This window comes from Scyliorhinus torazame, chromosome 29 (assembly GCF_047496885.1).
Source record: "Scyliorhinus torazame isolate Kashiwa2021f chromosome 29, sScyTor2.1, whole genome shotgun sequence".
NCBI classification, from domain to species: Eukaryota; Metazoa; Chordata; class Chondrichthyes; order Carcharhiniformes; family Scyliorhinidae; genus Scyliorhinus; species Scyliorhinus torazame.
The window spans coordinates 39,964,872-39,983,900 of record NC_092735.1 but is presented as its reverse complement, the minus strand read 5'-3'; positions in this window follow the sequence as shown (position 1 = coordinate 39,983,900).

Below are 19,029 nucleotides of genomic sequence, written 5' to 3'. Positions count from 1 at the left end.
TCTTGGCAATGTGGAGGAGCAGAGAGATCTTGGGGTCTATGTTCATACATCTTTGAAAGTTGCCACTCAAGTGGATAGAGCTGTGAAGAAGGCCTATGGTGTGCTCGCGTTCATTAACAGAGGGATTGAATTTAAGAGCCGTGAGGTGATGATGCTGCTGTACAAAACTTTGGTAAGGCCACATTTGGAGTACTGTGTACAGTTCTGGTTGCCTCATTTTAGGAAGGATGTGTAAGCTTTGGAAAAGGTGCAAAGAAGATTCACCAGGATGTTGCCTGGAATGGAGAGTAGGTCTTACGAGGAAAGGTTGAGGGTGCTAGGCCTTTTCTCATTAGAACGGAGAAGGATGAGGGGCGACTTGATAGAGGTTTATAAGATGATCAGGGGAATAGATAGAGTAGACAGTCAGAGACTTTTTCCCCGGGTGGAACAAACCATTACAAGGGGACATAAATTTAAGGTGAAAGGTGGAAGATATAGGAGGGATATCAGAGGTAGGTTCTTTACCCAGAGAGTAGTGGGGGCATGGAATGCACTGCCTGTGGATGTAGTTGAGTCGGAAACATGAGGGACCTTCAAGCAGCTATTGGATAGGTACATGGATTACGGTAAAATGATATAGTGTAGATTTATTTGTTCTTAAGGGCAGCACGGTAGCATAGTGGTTAGCACTGTGGCTTCACAGCTCCAGGGTCCCAGGTTCGATTCCCCGCTGGGTCACTGTCTGTGCGGAGTCTGCACGTCCTCCCCGTGTCTGCGTGGGTTTCCTCCGGGTGCTCCGGTTTCCTCCCACAGTCCAAAGATGTGCAGGTTAGGTGAATTGGCCAATGATAAATTGCCCTTAATGTCCAAAATTGCCCTTGGTGTTGGGTGGAGGTGTTGAGTTTGGGTAGGGTGCTCTTTCCAGGAGGCGGTGCAGACTCGGGGGGCCGAATGGCCTCCTTCTGCACTGTAAATTCAATGATAATCTATGATTAATCTAGGACAAAGGTTCGGCACAACATCGTGGGCCGAAGGGCCTGTTCTGTGCTGTATTTTCTATGTTCTATGTACTCCAGTGGAGAGTGAGGACACAAAGATCATCGCCAACGGCACAGCAATCTCCTCCCTCACTTCCCGTAGTCACCTTGGGTATATCCCGTCAGGCCCAGGGGACTTATCTATCCTGATGCTTTTCAAAATTTCCAGCACATCCTCCTTCTTAATATCAACCTGTTCGAGTCGATTAACCTGGTTCACACTGTTCTCACAAACAACAAGGTCCCTCTTGCTAGTGAATACTGAAGCAAAGTATTCATTTAGGGCCTCCCAAATAAAAATTGGCAAGTCATGTTGCAGCTGTATAGAACCTTAGTTAGGCCACACTTGGAGTATAGTGTTCAATTCTGGTCATCACACTACCAGAAGGATGTGGAGGCTTTAGAGAGGGTGCAGAAGAGATTTACCAGAATGTTGCCTGGTATGGAGGGCATTAGCTATGAGGAGCGGTTGAATAAACTCGGTTTGTTCTCACTGGAACGAAGGAGGTTGAGGGGAGACCTGATAGAGGTCTACAAAAGTATGAGGGGCATAGACAGGGTGGATAGTCAGAGACTTTTCCCCAGGGTAGAGGGGTCAATTACTAGGGGGCATAGGTTTAAGGTGCGAGGGGCAAGGTTTAGAGGAGATGTACGAGGGAAGTTTTTTACACAGAGGGTAATGGATGCCTGGAACTTGCTGCCGGAGGAGGTGGTGGAAGCAGGGACAATAGTGACGTTTAAGGGGCATCTTGACAAATACATGAATAGGATGGGAATAGAGGGATACGGACCCCGGTAGTGCAGAAGAGTTTAGTTTAGACGGACAGCATGGTCGACGCAGGCTTGGAGGGCCGAAGGGCCTGTTCCTGTGCTGTACTTTTCTTTGTTCTTTGTTCTCCCCTATGTCCTCAGACTCAAGGCACAAGTTCCCTCCACTATCCCTGATCGGTCTCTTACTTCTCACATAAGTGTAGAACGCCTTAGGGTTTTCCCTAATCCTTCCCACCAGGGCTTTTTCATGCCCCCCTTCTAGCTCTCCTCAGTCCATTTTTGAGTTCCTTCCTGGCTGCCTTGTAACCCTCTAGATCCAAGTCAAATCCTCGCTTCCTCAACCTAACGTAAGATTCCTTCTTCCTCTTGACTAGAAGCTCCACTTCTCTTGTCATCCAAGGCTCCTTCACCTTACCATTCCTTTCTTGTCTCAGTGGGACAAAACTATCCAGCACTCGCAGCAAGTGCTCCCTAAACAACCCCTCACGCACTTCCCTCCAAGAAGACGCCGCCATTACCGAGAAACACTTCAGAATGCTGTGCTGCTAGCTCGTGAGCAAAGGCACATCTTAATTGTTAGTTCCAAAGAACAACTCCGATTCCCTCGACCGACAACCGCTTCCTCAGCTTATTCTCATTCACACCAAACACAACCTGATCCCGAATCAGGGAAGATTCCACCGCAGAGAAATTACAGGTTTTAGCTTTTAACTTTAAATTCGTGATGAACTGATCTAAGGACCTTCCAGACTTCTGTGAATGTGATCTAAACACATAGCGTTCACAAATGTCATTCTTTCTGGGGTTGCAATGGGCGGTAAATCTTTGAATGACTTAATTTAAATGTTTACTATCTTTTAATCATTCGCAAATTTAAACGTATTAAGCACAGTAATTGCTTCGGGCCCTGCCGCTGTTAGGAGCATCGCTTACTTGAATCTAAATGATTGCCTAAATTTACTGCAGTAAGAAACAGATTAAATTGTTGTTTAAACACATGCCAGTTACTGTCCACATTACCATGAAAGCTGAGACTTGGTGGCTTCAATTACTCCATGGTATAAATTCTGCAGTCTGGAAAATCCTCAAATCTCTGCGGCAGGTTGATAGTTTTTCTTTTTCTCAGTGTTTAATACCTTCAAGTCCTGGTACCATGTAATGTTCTTGTTGGGTGGCCTGATTTATTACAAGAACACTTGTAGTTAAAGTTATAAACAATTTATTAACATTAACTGAGGTTAACTATACAACACAACAGATGAACAACAGCAAATTCATGCCCATGCAAGCTCTCCCTTTTACTCCTCCAGCCAGTGTTTGGTCAGCTGACTTTACATTCACTTATATACTAGTGAGACTCCTAGTGGTCAGCCAGTGAATTACAATACAACCATGATTTCACTATGTGGAGATGCCGGCGTTGGACTGGGGTGAGCACAGTACGAAGTCTTACAACACCAGGTTAAAGTCCAACAGGTTTGTTTCAAATCACTAGCTTTCGGAGCGCTGCTCCTTCCTCCGAAAGCTAGTGATTCGAAACAAACCTGTTGGACTTTAACCTGGTGTAAAACTTCGTACTATGATTTCACTACACAGTAAAATACCGAAACCCCAGGATCAATTAGTTTGTGAAGGGGTCAGTTAGTTTTTTGGGGGTCAGTTAGTTTTTGGGGGGTCAGTTAGTTATTGGAGGTCAGTCAGTTTGTGGAGAAGTCGGTTAGTTTGTGGGGGGGCCGGTTAGTTTGTGGAGGGGCCGGTTAGTTTGTGGGGGGGCCGGTTAGTTTGTGGAGGGGCCGGTTAGTTTGTGGAGGGGCCGGTTAGTTTGTGGAGGGGCCGGTTAGTTTGTGGAGGGGCCGGTTAGTTTTTTTGGGGGTCAGTTAGTTTGTGGAGGGGCCGGTTAGTTTGTGGGGGGGCCGGTTAGTTTGTGGGGGGGCCGGTTAGTTTGTGGAGGGGCCGGTTAGTTTGTGGAGGGGCCGGTTAGTTTTTTGGGGGGTCCGGTTAGTTTGTGGAGGAGCCGGTTAGTTTGTGGAGGGGCCGGTTAGTTTGTGGAGGGGCCGGTTAGTTTTTTGGGGGGTCAGTTAGTTTGTGGAGGAGCCGGTTAGTTTGTGGAGGGCCGGTTAGTTTGTGGAGGGCCGGTTAGTTTTTTGGGGGTCAGTTAGTTTGTGGAGGGCCGGTTAGTTTGTGGAGGGCCGGTTAGTTTGTGGAGGGCCGGTTAGTTTGTGGGGTCAGTTAGTTATTGGGGGGGTCAGTTGGCCGTCGATGTGATGCAAGGTGATGCTCGCGGCCTGGATCAATCTCAGGTCTGGTTGGAGCAGCTCGCGGCCCTGACCTCTCACCTCCGTGTGAGATATAACCACTTGTCTTCCTGTTTTTGAATTCTATTTATTGAAGTTTTACATTTTAAGAAACAACACAATAAATCGCAGAAATGGTCCAACAGACACAAGAAGAGATCAATGTTAAACATCCACGAACACAGAGGGGACGGAACAAAACACAACTGGGTCAATTTAATCTGAGAAATCACTTCATTCCTCGAAAAGCCCCAGCAGAGAAGAGAAAAGAGAAACACCTCCCTCACCCCCTCCTCACCCCCTCCTCACCCCCCTCACCCCCTCACCCCCTCCTCACCCCCCTCACCCCCCTCACCCCCTCACCCCCTCCTCACCCCCCTCACCCCCTCACCCCCTCCTCACCCCCCTCACCCACCTCACCCCCTCCTCACCCCCCTCACCCCCTCCTCACCTCCCTCACCCCCTCACCCCCTCACCCCCCTCACCCCCTCCTCACCCCCCTCACCCCCCTCACCCCCTCCTCACCTCCCTCACCTCCCTCACCCCCCTCACCCCCCTCACCCCCCTCACCCCCTCCTCACCTCCCTCACCCCCTCCTCACCTCCCTCACCCCCTCCTCACCTCCCTCACCCCCTCCTCACCCCCCCTCACCCCCTCCTCACCCCCCTCACCCCCTCCTCACCTCCCTCCACCCTCCTCACCTCCCTCACCCCCTCACCCCCTCCCTCACCCCCTCACCCCCTCCTCACCCCCCTCACCCCCTCCTCACCTCCCTCACCCCCTCACCCCCTCCCTCACCCCCTCACCCCCCTCCTCACCTCCCTCACCCCCTCCTCACCTCCCTCACCCCCTCCTCACCCCCTCCTCACACCCCTCACCCCCTCCTCACCTCCCGCACCCCCTCCTCACCTCCCTCACCCCCTCCTCACCCCCTCACCCCCCTCCTCACCTCCCTCACCCCCTCCTCACCTCCCTCACCCCCTCACCCCCTCCTCACCTCCCTCACACCCTCCTCACCTCCCTCACCCCCTCCTCACCCCCTCACCCCCTCCTCACCCCCTCCTCACCTCCCTCACCCCCTCCTCACCTCCCTCACCCCCCTCACTCTATCCTCACCCCCCTCACCTCCCTCACCCCCCCCACCCCCTCACCCCCTCCTCACCCCCCTCACCCCCTCCTCACCCCCCACCCCTTCACTCCCTCACCCCCCTCACCCCCTCCTCACCTCCCTCACCCCCTCACCCTCTCACCCCCCTCACCCCCTCCTCACCCCCGCACCCCCTCCTCACCTCCCTCACCCCCTCCTCACCTCCCTCACCCCCTCCTCACCTCCCTCACCCCCTCCTCACCTCCCTCACCCCCTCACCTCCCTCCTCACCCCCTCCTCACCTCCCTCACCCCCTCACCCCCTTCACCTCCTTCACCCCCTTGCCCCCTCACCCCCCTCACCTCCCTCACCTCATCACCTCCCCTCACCCTCTCACCCCCTCACCTCCCTCACCCCCTCCTCACCTCCCTCACCTCCCTCACCCCCTCAGCCCCTCAACCCCTCACCCCCTCCTCACCCCCTCAACCCCCCCTCACCTCCTCACCCCCTCACACCCCCTCACCTCCCTCACCCCTTCACCTCCTCACCCCCTCACCCCCCTCACCCCCTCCTCACCTCCTCCTCACTTCCCTCACCTCCTCAATCCCTCACCCCCCTCACCTCCTCACCCCCTCACCTCCCTCACCCCCCTCACCCCCCTCTCATCCCCTCCTCACCTCCCTCACCTCCTCAATCCCTCACCCCCCTCACCCCCTCACCTCCTCACCTCCCTCACCCCCCTCCCGCCCCTCACCCCCCTCAACCCCTCAACCCCTCAACCCCTCACCCCCTCACCTCCCTCCTCACCCCCTCCTCACCTCCCTCACCCCCTCACCCCCTTCACCTCCTTCACCCCCCTTGCCCCCTCACCCCCTCACCTCCCTCACCTCCCCTCACCCCCTCACCCCCCTCCTCACCTCCCTCACCTCCTCACCCCCTCAGCCCCTCACCTCCTCACCCCCTCCTCACCCCCTCAACCCCCCCTCACCTCCTCACCCCCTCACCCCCTCCTCACCTCCCTCACCTCCTCACCCCTTCGCCCCCCTCACGCCCTCACCTCCTCACCCCCTCACCTCCTCACCCCCTCACCCCCCTCACCCCCTCCTCACCCCCTCCTCACTTCCCTCACCTCCTCAATCCCTCACCCCCCTCACCTCCTCACCCCCTCACCCCCCCCTCACCCCCCCCTCACCCCCTCCTCACTTCCCTCACCTCCTCAATCCCTCACCCCCCTCACCTCCTCACCCCCTCACCTCCATCACCCCCCTCACCCCCCCTCACCCCTCCTCACCCCCCCTCACCCCCTCCTCACCTCCCTCACCTCCTCAATCCCTCACCCCCCTCACCCCCTCACCTCCTCACCTTCCTCACCCCCTCACGCCCCTCACCCTCCTCACCCCCCTCAACCCCTCACCTCCCTCCTCACCCCCTCCTCACCTCCCTCACCCCCTCACCCCCTTCACCTCCTTCACCCCCCTTGCCCCCTCACCCCCTCCCCTCACCTCCTCACCTCCCCTCACCCCCTCACCTCCCTCCTCACCTCCCTCACCTCCTCACCCCCTCAGCCCCTCACCTCCTCACCCCCTCCTCACCCCCTCAACCCCCCCTCACCTCCTCACCCCCTCACCCCCTCCTCACCTCCCTCACCTCCTCACCCCTTCACCCCCCTCACCCCCTCACCTCTTCACCCCCTCACCTCCTCACCCCTCCTCACCCCCTCCTCACTTCCCTCACCTCCTCAATCCCTCACCCCCTCACCTCCTCACCCCCTCACCTCCCTCACCCCCCCTCACCCCCTCCTCACCCCCTCCTCACCTCCCTCACCTCCTCAATCCCTCACCCCCTCACCCCCCTCACCCCCTCACCTCCCTCACCCCCCTCACGCCCCTCACCCTCCTCAACCCCTCAACCCCCTCACCCCCTCTCCTCCCTCACCCCCTCAGCTCCTCAACCCCTCACCTCCTCCCCCCTCACCCCCTCACCTCCCTCACCCCCTCATCTCCCTCACCCCTCTCAACCACCTCACCTCCCTCACCCCCTCACCTTCCTCACCACCCTCACCCCCCTCACCTCCCTTACCTCCACTCCCTCCCCTCATTCCCCTTACGTCCCTCACCACCCTCAGCCCCTCACCCCCCTCACCCCCTCACCCCCCTCGCCTCCCTCACTCCCCTCACCCACCTCACCTCCCTCACCCCCTCACCCCTTCATCTCCCTCCCCTCCCTCACCCCCTCACCTCCTCACCTCCCTCACCCCCTCACCTCCCTCACCTCCCCTCACCTCCCTCACCCCTCACCCTCCTCATCCACTCACACCCCTCACCTCCCTCACCCCCTCACCGCCTCCTCACCCACTCACCCCCCTCACCTCCATTACCCCCTCACTTCCCTCACCTCCACTCATCTCCCTCACCACCCTCAACGCCTCACCCGCTCACCTCCACTCACCCCTTCACCTCCCTCACCCCTCACCCCCTCACCTCCACTCTCCCCTCACCTCCCTCACCCCTCACCTCCCTCACCCCCCTCATCCCCCTCACCCCCCTCACCTCCCTCACCCCTCACCCCCTCACCTCCACTCTCCCCTCACCTCCCTCACCCCTCACCTCCCTCACCCCCCTCATCCCCCTCACCCCCCTCACCTCCCTCACCCCCTCACCTCCACTCACCCCCTCACCCCCTCACCTCCATTCTCATCACACTTCCCTCACCCCTCACCCCCCTCACCCCCTCACCTCCCTCATCCCCTCACCCCCTCACCTCCACTCACCTCCCTCACCCCCTCACCTCCCTCACCCCCACTCACCCCCTCACCTCCCTCACCACTCATCTCCCTCACCCCCTCACCTCCCTCACCCCCTCTCACCTCCTCACCTCCCTCATCCCCTCACCTCCACTCACCTCCCTCACCCCCCTCACCCCCACTCACCCCCTCACCCCTCATCTCCCTCATCCCCTCACCACCCTCACCTCCACTCACCTCCACTCACATACACATCCCTCAACTCCAACAACATACACCTCCCTCAACGCCGAATCACTGAGTGTCTTTAAGACAGAGATAGATAGGATCTTGATTAATAAGGGGATCAGGGAGAAGGCAGGAGAATGGGGATGAGAAAATATCAGCCATGATTGAATGGCGGAGCAGACTTGATGGGCCGAGTGGCCTAATTCTGTTCCTATGTCTTACGGTCTCATGGCTACATCACGCTCCATCGAAGCTGATGTGTCCGACAATCAGAATGACTAAAGCTTGGCCACCAAGCTTCAAACTCAGTCAGGAGCTTGCCTCTCACTTCGGTCAGAAACCGGAGACACGGGCGGCACGGTGGCGCAGTGGTTAGCACTGCTGCCTCACGGCGCCGAGGTCCCGGGTTCGATCCCGGCCCCGGGTCACTGTCCGTGTGGAGTTTGCACATTCTCCCCGTGTCTGCGTGGGTTTCGCCCCCACAACACAAAGATGTGCAGGTTAGGTGGATTGGCCACGCTAAATTGCCCCTTAATTGGAAAAAATAATTGTTTACTCTAAATTGAGAAAAAGAAGAAACGAAGAAAAAAAAAGAAACCGGAGACACGGACATTCCATGCCTGGCCCCCCCAAGTCCATCAGGACATGCGATGCACCGTGCAGCCGGATTCTGTCAGGACATGCGATGCACCGTGCAGCCGGATTCTGTCAGGACATGCGATGCACCGTGCAGCCGGATTCTGTCAGGACATGCGATGCACCGTGCAGCCGGATTCTGTCAGGACATGCGATGCACCGTGCAGCCGGATTCTGTCAGGACATGCGATGCACCGTGCAGCCGGATTCTGTCAGGACATGCGATGCACCGTGCAGCCGGATTCTGTCAGGACATGCGATGCACCGTGCAGCCGGATTCTGTCAGGACATGCGATGCACCGTGCAGCCGGATTCTGTCAGGACATGCGATGCACCGTGCAGCCGGATTCTGTCAGGACATGCGATGCACCGTGCAGCCGGATTCTGTCAGGACATGCGATGCACCGTGCAGCCGGATTCTGTCAGGACATGCGATGCACCGTGCAGCCGGATTCTGTCAGGACATGCGATGCACCGTGCAGCCGGATTCTGTCAGGACATGCGATGCACCGTGCAGCCGGATTCTGTCAGGACATGCGATGCACCGTGCAGCCGGATTCTGTCAGGACATGCGATGCACCGTGCAGCCGGATTCTGTCAGGACATGCGATGCACCGTGCAGCCGGATTCTGTCAGGACATGCGATGCACCGTGCAGCCGGATTCTGTCAGGACATGCGATGCACCGTGCAGCCGGATTCTGTCAGGACATGCAATGCACCGTGCAGCCGGATTCTGTCAGGACATGCAATGCACCGTGCAGCAGGATATCAACGAATTGCAGGCGGGCCTTTATGAGGCAATGTCCTCAATCAAATTCTTCTGCACCTCGCACACGGCTACGTCGCGGTTCCTCAAGGTGCTCTCCAAATCCCTACAACAAGGAACTGAGATCACCATCCTGAACAACACTCTCAGAGTGGTCATCATCCTGATTACACTGCCCAGGGACATGCCCGCTCCTCGGAAACAACGCCACTGTGAGCTGGACCCCACCCCAGCCAACCCCGACGCCCCCATTCACACGAGGATTCTTTACGTTTCAACTCAGCTCATCGTGAAACTCCAGCCAGGATCATCCGGGGACAAGTATATATTCCGAGAAAAGACAATTATGAAATGTGCACCAGGATAAAATGAAGGGCATTGTCTGTGTGGAATTGGCACGTTCTCCCCGGGTTTGCCTGAGTCTCACCCCCACAATCCAAAGATGTGCAGGTTGGACGGATTGGCCGCACTACATTACCCCTCAATTGGAAAAACAATAATTTGGTACTCTAAATTTATTTTTAAAAAAGGATTAAAAGACGAGCAGAGCCAGAACTCGGGAAACGCTGCCACTCTCACATCACTTATCTTTCTAACCGAGGGAGATCTCTATAGTCCCTTGTGGTCTCGGATTAATTCCCAAGGAGACTTGGATGTCCAGGGTAGGAAGGAAACTGAGGAAAACTTCACATCCTAATGGGAATTGGACTTTAGAATGTTACCAGGCGGGTCATTGTTACTGGGATCAGTGCTGGGGAAGGGAGCAGGTGTATTAGGGATTGAGGAATATGGGGAGAAGGTGCGGATGGCTGTCATATTTATTTTCTTAAAATATTTTGGGATCTCGCTCATTCCCAGGGCCTGAACTCAAGCTGGCCTCAATCGAGACAAAATCTGATCCCGCTTGACCCAATGGCAGAAATCTGTTGGTCAGCGGCTATTACAATGAAGTAGGTATGTTGGTATCCTGTATATCCTGCCTCTGAGCTAAGGTCTTGATGTTCTAACACAGCGAGAACATCTGTCCAGGCCTGGGGCCTTCCTCCTTCATTACAACTCCCAAAGCAGAGCGGATACGTGGGGGTCTGGCCTGGACTCACCTGGAGGAGCAGGTGTGAATACTGGGTAGGGGCTTGTTGGCAGTGGAATATCGCTCCACTGATCTCTCTCCCTCCCTCCATCCATCCCTCTCTCTCTCTTTCCCACACTCCATCCCTTCCCCTCCCTCCCCCTCTCTCTCCCTCCTTCTCTCTCCCCCTCCAGCACCAGCAATGCTGGCTGAAGTCCAATTATTCTGTTTGGAGTTTGCAGTGACACAATGCTGAATAGCTGGTGGGACGAGTGAAACAGGGACAGCTCTGTCAACCCAGCTGATTGAATACAAGGAAGAGTTAGGCGAACAGCTACTGGCGATTAACACTTTCACTGACACATTTTGTCCGCTTCCCTTTCAAAGCTTTCGCACTAAGAGTTCCATTGTGAACATTACCAGATTGTGCAGCTCGAGCCGTGAATTCCATCCAGTGACTAAAGGTTTCCCCTCAATCTCGGCCTTTCAATGACAAAGGCCAGTGCAATAAGTTACAACACTGTCCCTTCAGCCCAGTCAATGGGCCGGTGCCAGAACGAAGGTTAAAGGCGGCTCTCAATGATGCACTGGTCTCAAGAATGTCATTCTTTCAACCCGAGGAAACAAGTTTCAATCAAAGGCAAAGACCAAAGTTTCCCTTGAACAACAGTTAAAGGTTCCGGGTTGGGTTACAGCTTCAGTATTCAGTGGGAGATTGTCCATTCAGCAGGAAGGGTGGCCGGGGTGAGTGGGAGAACAGTTCCCCATTGCAGGGCGCCATGTGAAGCAGTCAGTCTGTCACCCGCTGCGGTAACGCTGAGGGGGTGAGACGGAAATCTCAGCGATTAGACGCGGACAGCAAACTGCCGAAAGTCACTGCTGGATCAAACATTAAACGTCAGCAGGTGTTGAGCAGTGTTTCTCAAATTATTTCCGGGGACCCACTTTTACCAACGGGTCGAGATTCGGGGCCCTTTGCCAGCCCACCTTCACGACCCACGACACCTGAGCTTAACTACACACCATTTTCTCTTACCTTTAATGTGACAGGTGGGCCTGCTCGGGCCTCACGATCTCACTTGCTTTGTCGTTCAATGTTACATTTCTGCTACTGGTGTCAGCTGATGGTTTAAGTTCTCACTGCATCCTTGAAAAAAATCAAGAGGTTTGCCGTCGAACTCGCCGTGCTTAGTCTTCAAATGCCTTTTAAGATTTGAGGGTTTTAAACTTTCATTTGCCAGTACTTCCCTGCATACAGCACACATGGGCATTGCGTCCTGATTTGCATCGGCACAATTAACATACCTCAAGAAACCATCTTTATTCTGCTTTGTTCCGGATTTCAGCTTCTTCTTAATTGTTTGTTCATCAGAGACCCTGGAGTTCTGGATACAGCTCACACCAGCACCGCTCTGTCCCGCCATGGACTCTCCCGAGCAGCTCTCTCCAGCAGATTCAGTTGTGAGATCCTGGTCTGTTTGTGTCTCTGGCCCTCTCTTCAGTTCTTCACAAAGTCCTCTTGCTTGTTGGCAGTTACAAAATGGAGGAATCTCTCCTCCGTGATTTTGCACCCCGAGCACGGTGCGTGTGACCTGCACTTTGCTGCCGCTTCTGGCGGGAAGACTCCATTGTTTTTTTTTTAAATCTGGTCTTGGGACCCGCTGGGCTCTGGGCCTGGGCCCTACTAGATCAGCTGGGGGGGCATGCAAGCTGACTACGGCCGGCATTTTGAAAAGCCGGTCGCGGCCATTGGGCACTTCTTCCTGCAATCGGGAATGCCGCGGTCAATCAGTCCGCACCTCTCCCGGCACCCGTCCGCGGGGTCGTGACAGTGAGTTTGAAAATGACAGTGTTAGAGGAGCAATGAGATAACAAATCTCAGATTTGTAGAGGATTCACAGAATCAACCTGCCAGCAATCACTGTCACACAGGAAAGATCTCGCAACCATGTGGCAACTTTCAGACCCTCACAGCTTCACAAAGTGCTTTACAACAAACGAATCGCATCTTCAGAGTGTCGTCACTGTTGTAATGCAGAAAGATCCCACACACAGAAATGTACTAACTAGGAATCTGTCGTTGTGACATAGATTCGAGTAAATAGTCAGGACCTGGAGACACAAAAATTCCCCCAGTACTGACCCTCTGACAGTGCGGCGCTCCCTCAGTACTGACCCTCTGACAGTGCGGCACTCCCTCAGTACTGACCCTCTGACAGTGCAGCACTCCCTCAGTACTGACCCTCTGACAGTGCAGCACTCCCTCAGTACTGACCCTCTGACAGTGCGGCACTCCCTCAGTACTGACCCTCTGACAGTGCGGCACTCCCTCAGTACTGACCCTCTGACAGTGCAGCACTCCCTCAGTACTGACTCTCTGACAGTGCGGCACTCCCTCAGTACTGACCCTCTGACAGTGCGGCACTCCCTCAGTGTTGACCCTCTGACAGTGCGGCACTCCCTCAGTACTGACCCTCTGACAGTGCAGCACTCCAGCAGAGGGCAGTAGAGCGGAGCTGCTGATTGGCTGTTGCGGGGGAAATTTGCATCTGTGCATTGTGGTCACCGCAACTTGAAGGTGGTTTGTGGAGGAGCTTGCTGAGAAGGGGAGTAAATTTTTTTTAAACTTACTGCAGGGAGTTTCCAGCTGAATCCAGTCGGACTGAGGACAGAGTGACTGCTGGGTAAGTAGTAAAGATTTAAATTGTTTGCGCAGGCCCATATCCTGGGGGGAAATTTGCGAATGCTCTTCGGGAGGGTTTAAACTAGTTCAGCAGGGGCTTGGGAACCTGAATTGTAGCTCCAGTATACAGGAGGTTGAGAGTGGTGAGGTCATGAGTAAGGTTTCAAAGTTGCAGGAGTGTACCGGCAGGCAGGAAGGTGGTTTGAAGTGTGTCTTCTTCAATGCCAGGAGCATCCGGAATAAGGTGGGTGAACTTGCGGCATGGGTTGGTACCTGGGTCTTCGATGTTGTGGCCATTTCGGAGACATGGATAGAGCAGGGACAGGAATGGTTGTTGCAGATGCCGGGGTTTAGATATTTCAGTAAGCTCAGGGAAGGTGGTAAAAGAGGGGGAGGGGTGGCATTGTTAGTCAAGGACAGTATTACAGTGGCAGAAAGGACGTTTGATGAGGACTCGTCTACTGAGGTAGTATGGGCTGAAGTTAGAAACAGGAAAGGAGAGGTCACCCTGTTAGGGTTTTCTATAGGCCTCCGAAAAGTTCCAGAGATGTAGAGGAAAGGATTGCAAAGATGATTCTGGATAGGAGTGAAAGCAACAGGGTAGTTATTATGGGGGACTTTAACTTTCCAAATATTGACTGGAAACGCTATAGTTCGAGCATTTTAGATGGGTCCATTTTTGTCCAATGTGTGCAGGAGGGTTTCCTGACACAGTATGTAGCTAGGCCAACGAGAGGCGAGGCCATATTGGATTTGGTACTGGGTAATGAACCAGGACAGGTGTTAGATTTGGAGGTAGGTGAGCACTTTGGTGATAATGACCACAATTCAATTACGTTTACTCTTGTGATGGAAAGGGATAGGTATATACTGCAGGGCAAGAGTTATATCTGGGGAAAGGCAATTATGATGCGATGAGGCAAGACTTAGGATGCATCGGATGGAGCGGAAAACTGCAGGGGATGGGCACAATGGAAATGTGGAGCTTGTTCAAGGAACAGCTACTGAGTGTCCTTGATAAGTATGTACCTGTCAGGCAGGGAGGAAGTGGTTGAGCAAGGGAACCGTGGTTTACTAAAGCAGTTGAAACACTTGTCAGGAGGAAGAAGGAGGCTTATGTAAAGATGAGACGTGAAGGTTCAGTTAGGGCGCTCGAGAGTTACAAGTTAGCTCGGAAGGACCTAAAGAGAAAGCTAAGAAGAGCCAAGAGGGGTCATGAGAAATCTTTGGCAGGTAGGATCAAGGATAACCCTAAAGCTTTTTATAGATATGTCAGGAATAAAAGAATGACTCAGGTAAGAGTAGGACCAGTCAAGGACAGTAGCGGGAAGTTGTGCTTGGAGTCCGAGGAGATAGGACAGGTGCTAAATGAATATTTTTCGTCAGTATTCACACAGGAAAAAGACAATGTTGTTGAGGAGAATACTGAGATTCAGGCTACTAGACTAGAAGGGCTTGAGGTTCATAAGGAGCAGGTGTTAGCAATTCTGGAAAGTGTGAAAATAGATAAGTCCCCTGGGCCAGATGGGATTTATCCTAGGATTCTCTGAGAAGCTAGGGAGGAGATTGCTGAGCCTTTGGCTTTGACCTTTAAGTCTTCTTTGTCTACAGGAATATGCCAGAAGACTGGAGGATAGCAAATGTTGTCCCCTTGTTCAAGAAGGGGAGTAGGGACAACCCCGGTAACTATAGACCAGTGAGCCTTACTTCTGTTGTGGGCAAAGTCGTGGAAAGGTTTTTAAGAGATAGGATGTATAATCATCTGGAAAGGAATAATTTGATTAGAGATAGTCAACACGGTTTTGTGAAGGGTAGGTCGTGCCTCACAAACCTTATTGAGTTCTTTGAGAAGGTGACCAAACAGGTGGATGAGGGTAAAGCAGTTGATGTGGTGTATATGGATTTCAGTAAAGCGTTTGATAAGGTTCCCCACGGTAGGCTACTGCAGAAAATACGGAGGCATGGGATTCAGGGTGATTTAGCAGTTTGGATCAGAAATTGGCTAGCTGGAAGAAGACAAAGGGTGGTGGTTGATGGGAAATGTTCAGACTGGAGTCCAGTTACTAGTGGTATACCACAAGGATCTGTTTTGGGGCCACTGCTGTTTGTCATTTTTATAAATGACCTGGAGGAGGGGCGTAGAAGGATGGGTGAGTAAGTGCGGAAGAATGTTACAAGTTACAGAGGGACATAGATAAGCTGCAGCGCTGGGCTGAGAGGTGGCAAATGGAGTTTAATGCAGAAAAGTGTGAGGTGATTCATTTTGGAAGGAATAACAGGAAGACAGAGTACTGGGCTAATGGTAAGATTCTTGGTAGTGTGGATGAGCCGAGAGATCTCGGTGTCCATGTACATAGATTACTTAAAGTTGCCACCCAGGTTGAAAGGGTTGTTAAGAAGGCGTACGGTGTGTTAGCTTTTATTGGTAGAGGGAATGAGTTTCGGAGCCATGAGGTCATGTTGCAGTTGTACAAAACACTGGTGCGGCCGCATTTGGAGTATTGTGTGCAATTCTGGTCGCCGCATTATAGGAAGGATGTGGAAGCATTGGAAAGGGTGCAGAGGAGATTTACCAGAATGTTGCCTGGTATGGAGGGAAGATCTTATGAGGAAAGGCTGAGGGACTTGAGGCTGTTTTCGTTAGAGAGAAGAAGGTTAAGAGGTGACTTAATTGAGGCATACAAGATGATCAGAGGATTGGATAGGGTGGACAGTGAGAGCCTTTTTCCTCGGATGGTGATGTCTAGCACGAGGGGACATACCTTTAAATTGAGGGGAGATAGATATAGGACAGATGTCAGAGGTAGGTTCTTTATTCAGAGAGTAGTAAGGGCGTGGAATGCCCTGCCTGCAACAGTAGTGGACTCGCCAACATTAAGGGCATTCAAATGGACATTGGATAGACATATGGACGATAAGGGAATAGTGTAGATGGGCTTTAGAGTGGTTTCACAGGTCAGCGCAACACCGAGGGCCAAAAGGCCTGTACTGCGCTGTAATGTTCTATGTTCACTCCCTCAGTACTGACCCTCTGACAGTGCAGCACTCCCTCAGTACTGACCCTCTGACAGTGCAGCACTCCCTCAGTACTGACCCTCTGACAGTGCGGCACTCCCTCAGTACTGACCCTCTGACAGTGTGGCACTCCCTCAGTACTGACCCTCTGACAGTTCAGCACTCCCTCAGTACTTACCTTCTGACAGTGCAGCACTCCCTCAGTACTGACCCTCTGACAGTGCAGCACTCCCTCAGTACTAACCCTCTGACAGTGCAGCACTCCCTCCAGTACTGACCCTCTGACAGTGCAGCACTCCCTCAGTACTGACCCTCTGACAGTGCGGCACTCCCTCAGTACTGACCCCTCTGACAGTGCAGCACTCCCTCAGTACTGACCCTCTGACAGTGCGGCACTCCCTCAGTACTGACCCTCTGACAGTGTGGCACTCCCTCAGTACTGACCCTCTGACAGTTCAGCACTCCCTCAGTACTTACCTTCTGACAGTGCAGCACTCCCTCAGTACTGACCCTCTGACAGTGCAGCACTCCCTCAGTACTAACCCTCTGACAGTGCAGCACTCCCTCAGTACTGACCCTCTGACAGTGCAGCACTCCCTCAGTACTGACCCTCTGACAGTGCGGCACTCCCTCAGTACTGACCCTCTGACAGTGCAGCACTCCCTCAGTACTGACCCTCTGACAGTGCGGCAACTCCCTCAGTACTGACCCTCTAACAGTGCAGCACTCCTCAGTACTGACCCTCTGACAGTGCAGCACTCACTCAGTACTGACCCTCTGACAGTGCGACACTCCCTCAGTACTGACCCTCTGACAGTGCGACACTCCCTCAGTACTGACACTCTGACAGTGCGGCACTCCCTCCGTACTGACCCTTTGACAGTTCAGCACTCCCTCAGTACTGACCCTCTAACAGTGCAGCACTCCTCAGTACTGACCCTCTGACAGTGCGGCACTCCCTCAGTACTGACCCTCTGACAGTGCAGCACTCCCTCAGTACTGACCCTCTGACAGTGCAGCACTCACTCAGTACTGACCCTCTGACAGTGCAGCACTCCCCTCAGTACTGACCCTCTGACAGTGCAGCACTCACTCAGTACTGACCCTCTGACAGTGCAGCACTCCCTCAGTACTGACCCTCTGACAGTGCAGCACTCCCTCAGTACTGACCCTCTGACAGTGCAGCACTCACTCAGTACTGACCCTCTGACAGTGCAGCACTCCCTCAGTACTGACCCTCTGACAGTGCGACACTCCCTCAGTACTAACCCTCTGACAATGCAGCACTCCCTCAGTACTTTGCGTTTGATAAAGTTTCCCATGGCAGGTTGATGGAAAAAGTGAAGTCGTATGGGGTTCAGGGTGTACTAGCTAGATGGATAAAGAACTGGCTGGGCAACAGGAGACAGAGAGTAGTGGTGGAAGGGAGTGTCTCAAAACGGAGAAAGGTGACTAGTGGTGTTCCACAGGGATCCGTGCTCGGACCACTGTTGTTTGTGATATACATAAATGATCTGGACGAAGGTATAGGTGGTCTGATTAGCAAGTTTGCAGATGATACTAAGATTGGTGGAGTTGCAGATAGCGAGGAGGACTGTCAGAGAATACAGCAAAATATAGATAGATTGGAGAGTTGGGCAGAGAAATGGCAGATGGAGTTCAATCCAGGCGAATGCGAGGTGATGCATTTTGGAAGATCTAATTCAAGAGCGGACTATACGGTCACTGGAAGAGTCCTGGGGAAAATTGATGTACAGAGAAATCTGGGAGTTCAGGTCTATGGGGCGGGATTCTCCACCCCCACGCCGAAGTGGCCGCGCCGTCGTGAACGCCGTCGAGGTTCACGACGGAGCGGAACGGCCCCCGGTCCCGACCGATTCAGGCCCTGACAATGGGCCAGTATCGGGGCCGCGTCATCTACCCGCGCCAGGCCTTGTCGCCCGCGTAAAAGCGGCGCCGCATAGATGACGCGGCCGGGCACCGCATAACGAGCGTCATCTGCGCATGCGCGGGTTGCCGTCCTCTCTAAGTCCGCCCCGCAAGAAGATGGGGGACGGATCTTGCGGGGCCGCGGAAGGAAGGAGGTCCTCCTTCAGAGAGGACGGCCCGACGATCGGTGGGCACCGATCGCGGGCCACCCCACATTCCAGGTAAAGCCCGGTGCAGGATCCCCCCTCGCCCCCCCAGCGATCACGCACCGCCCACGACTGCAGCGACCAGGTGTGGACGGCGCCGGGGGGAACCCGCCGTTTAGGCCTCGCCGCTCGGCCCACTGGGCCTGAGAATAGCGGGGGGTGCCGGAGAATCGCCATTTTGGGTACCTCCGGCAATTCTCCGGCCTGCGGCCCGCGAAACCCGACCGGCCCGTTCTCGCCGCTTGGGAGAATCGCGGGAGGGCGTCGGACCGGCGTCCCCAGAAATTTTGGCGGCCCAGGCGATTCTCCCAACCGGCGTGGGAGTGGAGAATCGCGCCCCTGGTACCCTGAAGGTGGCAACGCAGGTCGATAGAGTGGTCAAGAAGGCATACAGCATGTGTCATAATAGCCACGCGTGTATATAATGAGATGCAGACAGGCAGTGATTGGCACACAGGATGACCAGTAAGCACACAACACAGTGCAGCCAATCACCAGACAGGACACGACCACTATAAAGCCAGAGGGCACTAGGTTTCCCGCTCTCTCGGGACCAGCCACTGAGACAGTCAGAGTCCACGA